Raw genomic sequence first — 10,169 nt, 5'->3', positions numbered from 1 at the left:
ATGACTGTGCTAGAGATGGCAGTGATAAAGCGTTGTAGAATGGGATTCTACCTCTCTCTATCCCCCAAGCTCAAAGCCAACGTTGCTTAGCATGTCTGTCATAAGCGCAGTCTCTCTGTGGTCCAGGTGGGGGCCAGCGAAACTTCCTACGTTTTTAACAAGTGTTTTAAGTCTTTTGGCATCGACGTCTGTTTGAAGATTTAGAGTTGTCTCTATGAGACCCGACGCTTCACTTTATGTCCAAACAGTTAATATTAGGTAGTGTAATACATTATAACTTTCCAGGAGAATTAAAAATAAAGACTTTGCTGGGGGAAAAGGCACTGCAAGATCTTTAAACACCATCATATTTCCCTTTCATAAAGTAACATTCCTTCAGAAGTAGTGTTGTGGAAGTTTCTGTACAGCAGGAGAGGAACTGTTTTGGAGTATGAGACTTTGTTGAAACAAAATTAAGACGGCTGCACAACTGAGTCAAGGTTGGTCTTGGTGAGATTTAATTATTCCCTGCAGAGATAACCAAGTGACAAGAACATTTTCACAACGTATACATCAGTAACAGTGGGACGACGTCCTGGCACTGCATGGCATGGTCCTGAGAGGAAAAATGCGGAGACTGACAGCTGTCTCTCCTTCAGGGAGGACACACAGGGAAGGGATTTTAAAAGTCATACAACCGGAAAAGCATGTGAATAATTATATGAATAATAATTATACATGCATATTATAGAAGGATCTATGAAATCACAGTAGTTTAAGAAACATTCTGGAAATTATTGGGTGACAATCACCATCAATACCGCGACATCAGTCCCAGTTTATTTCCCCTCTGCCTCGTGTCTCGTTAGACGCGGGTTCGAATCCACGCGAGGTGTGGCCACATTAAAATTACACAACAACACTGGCTCGTATTTCCAATAAACATAACTAAACAGTACTATAGCTGCAGCTGAGGCTAAAGGAAATGTGATTTAGCTGAGAGCCCACCTCATCAGCAGCATATAACAGATTAAAGATTACACTTCAAGTCTAAACAGTTAAAATTAGGACAGACTAACTTGCCTAAGAAGCAACTTGCTTGATTATTTTGCAGAAGATAAAAAACAACAGACAAGACCTTCCACTCGCGCCACTTTGAGCCTGCAGTCACGTGCCTGTTAACTAACAATGTGATATTAGGACCCTGGAGAGTTTCGCCAAAAAGCGCGGCGTAATTCGCACAATGTTGTGGTTGGCTCCGAGTGTTGTGGCGTTGCAACCTGCAGCATGTAGCCTACTGATGAAGTGCTTTACCTGGAGGTGCCCTTCTCTCTGTGACACTGAATTAACTGTAGCCTATGGCCGTCTTTGGCTCGTGATTAAAAAAAAAAAATTGTGGGTTTTTGTGCGCCTGTTGTCCAGCAGTGTCCTCATATTTTCGTTTTGTTCCCATAACGTTTTTAATCATCTTGCATTGATAAAATGATGTCAGCCGTTTTGCACTTTGATCGTTACAGCGACTCCCTCGCTTATCTCCACTGTTAGAACGCTGTTAGCTACTCCAGCTTAGCCATTAGCAATGGTCCCTGTCCTGCTCTCTCTCTTGCTCTGTGTATCAAATGTTAGACCAGAAGAAGCGTAGCGTTAGCTCGGTAACACACCGGCTGAGAAGCCCACTCTGGTTATTGGGAGCTCTATACTGCGGAACGTGAAGTTGGCTGGTCCGGCAGCCGCGGTCTTGTGTGTCCCTCCCTGGGGCCAGAGCGGCGATACAGGATCTCATCTAAAGCTGCTGGCTAAAGATACCGTAAATACAGTAAGATCATACTCCATGTAGGTGGTAATGATTCCCGATTCAGCAAATCGCGGATCACTCAAATTCATTTTGAGTCAATTTGTGCATATGCAAAACAATGTGGGACTCAGTAGTTTATTCTAGCCCCACTTCGGACGGAGCCGCTCTCATATCAAAAAGCCTGACCGAGTCTAGTATCGGCCAAACCAGGACAACCCAGTCTGATATTAGTGATCAGAGGGGCAGCGTCCACTGGGCAGTCGCCCACTCATAGTCTAATAACCACGGGGTCTGTCCCCGACTCAGATCGGTTAGATCAAAGGTAAACAACGAGGGGACATACTAACCTAACTGGATGTAAAACTACCACTGCAATGATAAACAGAATAGGGAAATTAGATGTGGACTATTAAATATTAAATCTCTGTCTTCTAAAGTAAACTAGTAAACGATCTGATATCAGATAATCACATATATCTATTCTGTCTTACTGAAACAGGGCGGGCCATGAAGAAGATGTTAGTCTACATGAAGCCACTCCTCCTGTCATAATAATACTCAATACTCCTGGAGGCTCAGGCCGAGGGGGGGGGGGGGGGTCCGCCATGTTTGATTAAGTTTGTTAATTAATCCTAACCTGAACTAAATTATAACTCGTTTGAAAGTCTTGTTCTTCATCTTCAACATCCATCATGGAAAACATAACAGCCAATTATGTAAACATCTCCTCGACCATAACTACTCCTCAGCCTCAGCCACACAACACACACCACACACACCACACACACACACACACACACACACACACCACACACACCACACACACACACAAACGTGTTCTTTAATGATATGTAGATATAAGCCTATGAAAGACAAAATAGCTTTAGATTTGGAACAACAGGGTGTAGGCCCTACATGATATATCCATAAATGTAGCGACTGTTATGATAAAAAGCCATTAGATACAATGCTTCTTTTTGAGATGTGTTTATGACATTTTAAGGTGTTTAGTTTCATTTTGAAGAGATGTGAGGACTTTTGCGTTTGTGTCTACAGTTCTGAAAAGCGGAGAGATAGTTTTGATAACGTGTGTAAGCAGATGTAAAAACTGTCAACGATGATGCTCCAGTAGTATCAGATCTGAGTCATTTTTGAAACAGCGCCACCTGCCCATTGACTCCTCGTTGTGGCTGAACTTGGTAATGCAGGCTATTTCTCCCTGCCTATTTGCGCTTCAGATGAGGTTCGATTCTAAGCGAGTAGAGGCCAGATTAAAAAATAACAAAACGACAACACAATCTAACGGGCTTTTATTTTAAGCAGACAAATAACAAAGTAAATAAAAATAGGGGTAAAAAGTCCTACAGTAGCAGCCGTGGCTAGAGAAAATGTGGTTTTAGCCCATCTCACCTTGACCATATACCTGATTAAAGGTCCTATTTTATGGATGAGTCATTAGAATTCGTATGCATTATTTTATATAGCATGTATCACACGTTACCCACAATTCCAGTTGGCATCCTCAGCAAAATCAAAGTTGATATTTCATAAACTAAAGCAATTAAAATCTAAAAACAGTGTCTGCAGTGACTATGAGAGAGAGAGAGTGTGTCCGACATGGAATGAACAGAGAGTGTGTCCTACATGGGAATTAACAGAAAAAACTAAGATGCACCCTCAGTGAAACACACTTGATATTGGAGGTCTTTAAATACAGTAGGATTCTATTTCAATATCAGTAGGATGTGGAGCAGCAGTGAGGCTATAGTGAGGTGACATGACTGTGCTAGAGATGGCAGTGATAAAGCGTTGTAGAATGGGATTCTACTCTCTCTATCCCCCAAGCTCAAAGCCAACGTTGCTTAGCATGTCTGTCATAAGCGCAGTCTCTCTGTGGTCCAGGTGGGGGCCAGCGAAACTTCCTACGTTTTTTAACAAGTGTTGTAAGTCTTTTGGCATCGACGTCTGTTTGAAGATTTAGAGTTGTCTCTATGAGACCCGACGCTTCACTTTATGTCCAAACAGTTTAATATTAGGGTAGTGTAATACATTATAACTTTCCAGGAGAATTAAAAATAAAGACTTTGCTGGGGGAAAAGGCACTGCAAGATTTTTAAACACCATCATATTTCCCTTTCATAAAGTAACATTCCTTCAGAAGTAGTGTTGTGGAAGTTTCTGTACAGCAGGAGAGGAACTGTTTTGGAGTATGAGACTTTGTTGAAACAAAATTAAGACGGCTGCACAACTGAGTCAAGGTTGGTCTTGGGTGAGATTTAATTATTCCCTGCAGAGAATAACCAAGTGACAAGAACAGTTTTCACAACGTATACTCAGTAACAGTGGGACGACGTCCTGGCACTGCATGGCATGGTCCTGAGAGGAAAAATGCAGAGACTGACAGCTGTCTCTCCATCAGGGAGGACACACAGGGAAGGGATTTTAAAAGTCATACAACCGGAAAAGCATAGTGAATAATTATATGAATAATAATTATACATGCATATTATAGAAGGATCTATGAAATCACAGTAGTTTAAGAAACATTCTGGAAATTATTGGGTGACAATCACCATCAATACCGCGACATCAGTCCCAGTTTATTTCCCTCTGCCTCGTGTCGCGTTAGACGCGGGTTCGAATCCACGCGAGGTGTGGCCACATTAAAATTACAAAACAACACTGGCTCGTATTTCCAATAAACATAACTAAACAGTACTATAGCTGCAGCTGAGGCTAAAGGAAATGTGATTTAGCTGAGAGCCACCTCATCAGCAGCATATAACAGATTAAAGATTACACTTCAAGTCTAAACAGTTTAAAATTAGGACAGACTAACTTGCCTGAGAAGGCAACTTGCTTGATTATTTTGCAGAAGATTAAAAAAACAAACAGACAAGACCTTCCACTCGCGCCACTTTGTTTTCACTTAACATCATACAGGATACATTCACCATTCATTCAGCCGAGGCTGCCGTACAAGGTGCCACCTGCTCATCAGATAAACACTCACACTCCAATACGCAGCATAGGGGGAAACTCGGGGTTCAGTGTCTTACTCAAGGACACTTCGAACCCCCAACCTTCCGATTGGCAGGCGACCGCTCTACCACTGAGCCACAACCGACTACACCTGGTGACCGAGGCTGCCTGGTCCCTTCAAAACAAAATCACTAAAACCACCCCAAATAAAATACCAATGATAAACAAATTTATGTAGCTGCATGAAGGAAAACTGAAATTAAATAAATCAAATAATTAACTATTATATACAACAAAATAATGAATAGCTCCAACAAACACGTTTGTGTGTGTGTGTGTGTGTGTGTGTGTGTGTGTGTGTGTGTGTGTGTGTGTGTGTGTGTGTGTGTGTGTATGCGTGTGTGTGTGGCTGAGTGGTTGAGGAGCAGTTTATGGTCTTGGAGATTTGGTGTGTAGGCTACTTTTGCCATGTCAAGATTTTGTGTGTAAGCAGTTGTAAAACAAACTGTAACCTAGTATTCTAAAATTGCAGTTAAATGGTGTGTAGTAGGATAATGAAACTATAAGTGTTTGAGTATAACTGGTGTTTAAATATAATCAGACACTTAGCCACCAGATTTAAACAATAAAGCAGAGTTCAGTTAGTTTTTGCTGGAGCAGAACAAGAGCGTCCGTGAGATTGGAGCCCCGGAAATGAGACAACACGCTTACCGTAGACGTCAGCACGTCGAACAGGCAACCGAACCAATGCCAATCTGCCAAGCCCGAGCTAGAGCTGGTTTGAAGGTTCTTCTTTCAACTCAGGGATGTCGAACTCAGTTTTACCAAAGTGGAAAATGAGAATCACATCCAGGGCCAGAGATGTTTAGTTTATTGACATGCTTTTATTAAAATAAATGTCTTTGACTGTACTACTGCATGTCTCATATAGCTTCCTCACTTTCGGTTTGGTTAGCATAAAGCCCTAAAATAAGTTCCTTAGCCATCAAAGAGTTTAACAAATCATGCAGAACCCTGATTAATAATGAACATTTTTAAAAGCAGGCTACCACACAGCCATCTCAAATGTGCACATGGCACTTATTCATGTGAATCATACATTAATTAATTTGAACGAATTTATAATTCCCTGGACTTCTTATTATCATTCTTATATAGCTTAGATGTGTTTCATCAGATTTCTGCTCATGTTTACAACTTTGTGCACAGTCAAAATACAACTCCTCCCATCTCTGTTGTCTGAGATTTGTTGAGTTGTAATATATACTCACCTATAGGATTATTAGGAACACCATCCTAAAACTGTGTTTGACCACCTTTCGCCTTCAGAACTGCCTTAATTCTACGTGGCCTTGATTCAACAAGGTGCTGAAAGCATTCTTTAGAAATGTTGGCCCATATTAATAGGATAGCATCTTGCAGTTGATGGAGATTTGTGGGATAAACATCCAGAACCACGAAGCTCCCGTTCCACCACATCCCAAAGATGCTCTATTGGGTTGAGATCTGTTGACTGTGGGGGCCATTTTAGTACACTGAACTTATTGTAATGTTCAAGAAACCAATTTGAAATGATTCAAGCTTTGTGACATGGTGCATTATCCTGCTGGAAGTAGCCATCAGAGGATGGGTACATGGTGGCCATAAAGAGATGGACATGGTCAGAAAACAGTGCTCAGGTAGGCCGTGGCATTTAAATGATTGCCAGTTGGCACCAAGGGGCCTAAAGTGTGCCAAGAAAACATCCCCCACACCATTACACCACCACCAGCAGCCTGCACAGTGGTAACAAGACATGATGGATCCATGTTCTCATTCTGTTTACGCCAAATTCTGACTCTGCCATCTGAATGTCTCAACAGAAATTGAGACTCATCAGACCAGGCGACGTTTTTCCAGTCTTCAACTGTCCAATTTTGGAGAGCTCTTGCAAATTGTAGCCTCTTTTTCCTATTTGTAGTGGAGATGAGTGGTACCCGGTGGGGTCTTCTGCTGTTGTAGCCCATCCGCCTCAAGGTTGTGCGTGTTGTGGCTTCACAAATGCTTTGCTGCATACCTCGGTTGTAACGAGTGGTTATTTCAGTCAAAGTTGCTCTTCTTTCAGCTTGAATCCATTCTCCTCTGACCTGTAGCATCAACAAGACATTTTCGCCCACAGGACTGCCGCATACTGGATGTTTTTCCCTTTTCACGCCATTCTTTGTAAACCCTAGAAATGGTTGTGCGTGAAAATCCCACTAACTGAGCAGATTGTGAAATACTCAGACCGGCCCGTCTGGCACCAACAACCATGCCACGCTCAAAATTGTTTAAATCCCCTTTCATTCCCATTCTGACATTCAGTTTGGAGTTCAGGAGATTGTCTTGACTAGAACCACACCCCTAAATGCATTGAAGCAACTGCCATGTGATTGGTTGATTAGATAATTGCATTAATGACAAATTGAACAGGTGTTCCTAATAATCCTTTAGGTGAGTGTAGTCTGCTGTGCATATTATTGCTCCGTTGACATGGTAGTATCTCCCTCAGACCGTCTGACAGACACAGAGGCCCATTTGGGTCTCTGACAGAGTTTAGAGGAGGCTGTACGCTGCTCTTCATCGGAGGTCTACGCACAGATGAAACGCGTCACTGCCCACAGCAGAGCGAGTCCACCAGCCGCGCTGCTCGCCTCTATGTTTACAGAGAGAGTGGACACGAAGCGACGGACGGGTCTGTGATACTCAGAGGCCATACCAGAAGCCGGGGAAATGCACCTGGGATGGCTCGTGAAAATGTTTTTATTTCTAGAGCTGTTCTTATTAGGGGCTGAGCCCCCCCCCAAGGTATGATCCTAGACCCACCCCTGCTGCTACTTCCTACTCCACTCCACTACACCTCAAGATAGAAAGTCCTAATATTTCAAGATAAAAAATCCATCCTTATACTTCAAGATAAAAAGTCCTAATATTTCAAGATAGAAAGTCCTAATATTTCAAGATAGAAAGTCCTAATATTTCAAGATAGAAAGTCTTAATATTTCAAAATAGAAAGTCCTAATATTTCAAGATAGAAAGTCCTTATAGTCTTAATATTTCAAGATAGAAAGTCTTAATATTTCAAGATAGAAAGTCTCAATATTTCATAATGTTGTAATGTTTACTGAACTACTGACAGCTTTTGCTTTACTGCTCAAGGCTTGTTTCTGCAACAGCTACTGGAGAATCAGATACAACAAAAACTACTGAGGACATATTTTCCTTTGACAGTGATGCAGTATTAAATGAGATCGCTGCAATGGAAGTTAATAGGATAATTGTCCAGCTTGTATTTACGTTCATAAAAGTGCTTGTTTAGCTGCTAACAGACTCAGATTAATATTCTAAGTGTCTGACATTATGGAAAGGATTTCTAAGGAGGGCGACCTTTCTGTTAAAGATTAAGATCCTTTTTAAAACATAAAAGTCCGCAAAATTGCGTTTCGCTAAACGCACCAGACTCCATGTAAATAATCTGTGATTTTAGCATCGTAAAACACGGCTTCTAAAACCTCTCTGAGCACCGCCGGCTCTGGCTGCCTGGAGCCTGCGTGTGTTGGGTGTGCGACTATCGGCTACGTTTTGTCAGTTTTTTCTTTCTTTCATTCCAATTTCGGGTCTTTCCGTCACAGTGAAAACCGGGGACATTTCCGGGGACAGATCCAGCCGGGGACAGGTAGCCAAAATCGGGGACTGTCCCCGGAAACCGGGGACGTCTGGTCACCCTACAATATGAGCACAACATGGGCGCTTTAATATAGACTCAACATCCCTATAATCACTTAAAGGTGTAGTAAGCAATGTCAATCTAATACACCTTTTGTCAAATTCAGCAAAAGTGTCCTCATGGTCACCTAGCTTGTGTGCACTGAAAAAAGAATCTGGTGTTCCTAGACAGCCCTGGCTGTGTAAATGGGAAACAAACAGAAAGGTGGGCAAGAGCCACAAAATTATTACTTATTATTACCATTCCACCCAATCGACAACAGGCGTGGTGTGCAAGCAAGTGATGGGTGTGGGGCAAGGGGGGGGAGGCGGCAGCCAAACCAGGATTTACAGGAAGAGCTAGTAGAGAAACAGCAAAAGACAGAAATACAAAACAAGAAGTTGCATGACCGGGAAAGGAGAAGGAGCCTTGTTAACATCGCTGCGGCGTTTCAGTGCTGCAGAAACCTCCAAAGGAATGAAAACCAATGAGGGCTCTCGCCGTTATGGACGAGTGAGTAACGTAACGTTAGCTTCGCTGTTTCACGGTTTGCTGTTTTCAACAGCTCAGTTTAACCCTGTCCGTTTGCTATAGTTTGTGATGACTGCTCCCAACTGGTTGGCTTTTCAGCCACAGCAACAGTTTGCTAAGCCACAACCTAACATCACATCACACAACATAAACTCGGCCATATCATATTTAGTCAGCAGACACGCTGGCAGAAGTGGTCGCTATGGCGGAGATAGTGTTGCCAACTTGGCAACATTGTTGCTAGATTTAACAACCTTTTTGACCCCCTTGGCAACTTTCTTTCACAAAAGCGACTAGCGACAAATCTGGTAACTTTCCGGGGGCGGGGGGGTTGTGATTATCTGGCTTCCTTGCTTCCTGGCCTCCTGGCCTGCATGCTAAGCATCTGATTATCAGAGTTTTGCTCTGATATCCTGCTTTTGGTCTTCATTAAATTCCTTCAACTCTGCATTTGGGTCCAAGCCTCATCTATCTGTTACACTTACTCTAGAAGCTTAGGGGACCAGCCGTGTAAATATGTATCAAATGAAATGAGTCATGTTTGGGTAGGACGGGCAGCACTACATTGTTGTTTTGCCTGTACTACGGTTCTCTTTACTGCTGTATAGCTGTCGTGGGTTTGTCACATCAATTGATGTGAATATGCAGGTGGTTAAACTCTGTTTAAATCGGTTTGGCAAATGAAAAGCTGGCCAAACTGTTTCCATGCAGAGTTGAAGAACTGTCTGCTAGAAAGGTCAAAAAACAACTTTCTGATCTATTGCCTGTGCAGAAAGGTTGCTTTGTGTCAACACGTTTGACGCAGTAATGAACCTTCCAGCTGCACAACTTACCAATTTAACTAGGGGTCGAAAGGTCAATTACAGAAAGTCAAATCAAAGTGACAAAAGGCTTGGGTAGAGATTTTCTTTTATAGAAATTGGGGTTTGACTTGAAAGGTTGCCAATGGATACCAGAGGCGACACACAGTGTGAAGCAGCTGATTGTTTGCCAAGCCTTCCCCAGTGCCAACCAAGCAGCCTCTGAGTCACATAAAGAGCCAGAAACGGCACAATGCTGCAGACCAGGATGGGCTTACCCAACATCCTGGTTTTGTGCTTTACTAACCAGATTAAAACGAACGCATATATGACGTGATTTGTGAAGCTCACCAAACTT

The sequence above is a fragment of the Etheostoma spectabile genome, chromosome 4 (genome assembly GCF_008692095.1).
Source record: "Etheostoma spectabile isolate EspeVRDwgs_2016 chromosome 4, UIUC_Espe_1.0, whole genome shotgun sequence".
Taxonomy (NCBI): domain Eukaryota; kingdom Metazoa; phylum Chordata; class Actinopteri; order Perciformes; family Percidae; genus Etheostoma; species Etheostoma spectabile.
The sequence above is the reverse complement of the archived record's forward strand: the minus strand, read 5'-3'. Positions refer to the sequence as shown.